We start from the raw sequence: 2,470 nt of genomic DNA, 5'->3' as shown, positions 1-2,470 counted from the left end.
CAGTGGTGCTAGTAGCAGAAGCGAGTCCATTTTGTAAAGCTAGATCATTAGTTAATAATTGTCTGAGATGTTGCGGACCAACTAGTAAAACCTCAGTCTTTTCCGAGTTCAGTAGGAGGAAGTTTTTGGTCATCCATGACTTGATATCTGTGATACAGGACTGTAATTGTGTTAGCTGAATTCTTTCATCTGGTTTCATGGACAGGTAAAGTTGGGTGTCATCAGCATAACAGTGAAAATGTATAGAGTGTCTTCTAATCAAGTCCCCTAGTGGGAGCATATAGATTGTGAATAGTATTGGACCAAGAACAGAACCTTGTGGGACACCATAGCTGACCTTAGTGTGTGTCGTTGAGAGGTGGTTGACATGTACATAGTGCATTCTATCCGACAGGTAAGATTTAAACCAGTCAAGAGCAGTTCCACGAATGCCTAAATGGTTTTCTAGCCTCTGTAGAAGGATTTGGTGGTCGACAGTGTCAAATGCAGCACTGAGATCTAGAAGAACAAGAACTGAAACATGGCCCTGATCAGAGGCCATCAGTAGGTCGTTACTTACTTTTACCAGGGCGGTCTCTGTGCTGTGGTGTTCCCTAAAACCAGACTGAAACACCTCAAATTGATCATTGTCCTGGAGATAATCACAGAGCTGACTCGTTACCACTTTCTCCAGAACTTTTGAAATGAATACTAGATTAGAGATAGGCCTGTAGTTAGTGAGGACCTCTGGATCGAGAGTGGGTTTTTTAAGCAGAGGTTTAATTACTGTAACTTTAAAAATCTGAGGCACATAGCCGGATGTTATTGACAGGTTAATAATGTCAAGTATGAAAGTGCTAAGTAAGGGGAACAGTTCTTTAAGTAGCCATGTGGGAATAGGATCGAGAAGACATGTTGTGGACTTTGAGGAGGAAACAACCTGGGACAGCTGTCGAGGACTCACTGGTAGAAAGGAGTCAAAGTATGTATCAGTCATAGTTTCTGTGACCGGTGAGGCTGCACTGGTTGTATTAGACGAATCTAGGAGGTCTTGAATCTTTCCTCTAATAGTTACAATTTTTTGATTAAAAAAGTTCATAAAGTCATTGCTACTGAGATGAGGAGGGATGGACTGCTCAATGGACTGATGGCTCCGTGTCAGCCTGGCTACAGTACAGAATAAGAACTTGGGGTTATTCTTATTTGCTTCTATAAGTGATGAGTAGTAGCTGGCTCTGGCTTTCCGAAGAGATGCCTTGTATATTTTTAACTTATCCTGCCAGTCCTGGTAGAATTCATTATGTTTTGATGAACGCCATTTCTTCTCTAGTCGTCTAGAAACCTGTTTTAATTTACGTGTTTCCTGATTATACCAGGGAGCAAGACTACTTCTGTTAACAGCCTTTTTTGTTAGTGGTGCGATTAAGTCAAGCGTATTGTGCAACGAGTCTGTAAAACTGCCCACAAAGTTATCAATGTCTGGGTGACTATGGGTAGAGTTTCTTGACACACTGAGGCTAGGCGTTTTACTGAGCACAGAGGGAATTATTTCCATAAACTTGGTAACGACACTTTCAGACAGACATCTTTTGAGAGTGCTCCGGCTCTGTAGACTTGGCTCATTTAAAATGAAGTCAAAGGTTATTAATTGATGGTCGGAAAGAACTGAATTCTGAGGAGAGACAATAACATTTTTAATTTCAAGTCCGTATGCTAGGAAAAAGTCTAATGTGTGCTTAAAGCAGTGAGTTGGTTCATGTACATACTGAGAGAAACCAAATGACTCCAGGATAGAGTTAAACCTGTTAGCTAAGCTATCATGGACCATATCAACATGGATGTTAAAGTCACCAACAATAATCACTTTATCTGATTTAAGCACCAGGCTGGTCAAGAACTCAGGGAACTCAGACAAAAATTCAGAATAAGGTCCAGGGGGACGATAGACTCCAACAAAGAGAAGTGACTGACCTGATCTCAAGGTTGTATTAGATACGCTAAGTATAATACTTTCAAAAGAGTTGAAATCACATTGTGGTCTAGTAAAGGTTGACAGACATGAGTTGATGATGGCTGCGACTCCACCTCCTCGACCAGAACGTCGAGGGGCGTTAAAGTTAGTGTGGCTGGGTGGTGTTGATTCATTTAAAGATACGTAATCATCTATAGACAGCCAAGTTTTGGTTAATAATAATAAGTCAATGGTTTTATCTGATATAAGTTCATTAATTAGTGCAGCTTTTGAGGACAGGGATCGGATATTCAACAATCCACACTTAATTCTCCTGTCCTCTACAATGGTAGTATTTATTTGATTTAGATTTATTTGAATTAGATTATCTTTAATAGCTCTTCTACTGACATTTTTACTTGGTTTTAATAAGCGGGTCAGATTGACCCTCTCTATGTGGTTAGAGGTGGGTGGCTGTTGTGGGAGAAGGGCAGAAGAGTGTGGAAGACTGCAGTTCTGCCTTCTGATCTGTGCTCTGAG

This window comes from Callionymus lyra, chromosome 9, assembly GCF_982586985.1.
Source record: "Callionymus lyra chromosome 9, fCalLyr1.hap1.1, whole genome shotgun sequence".
NCBI lineage: Eukaryota > Metazoa > Chordata > Actinopteri > Syngnathiformes > Callionymidae > Callionymus > Callionymus lyra.
This window is presented reverse-complemented; position numbering follows the sequence as displayed.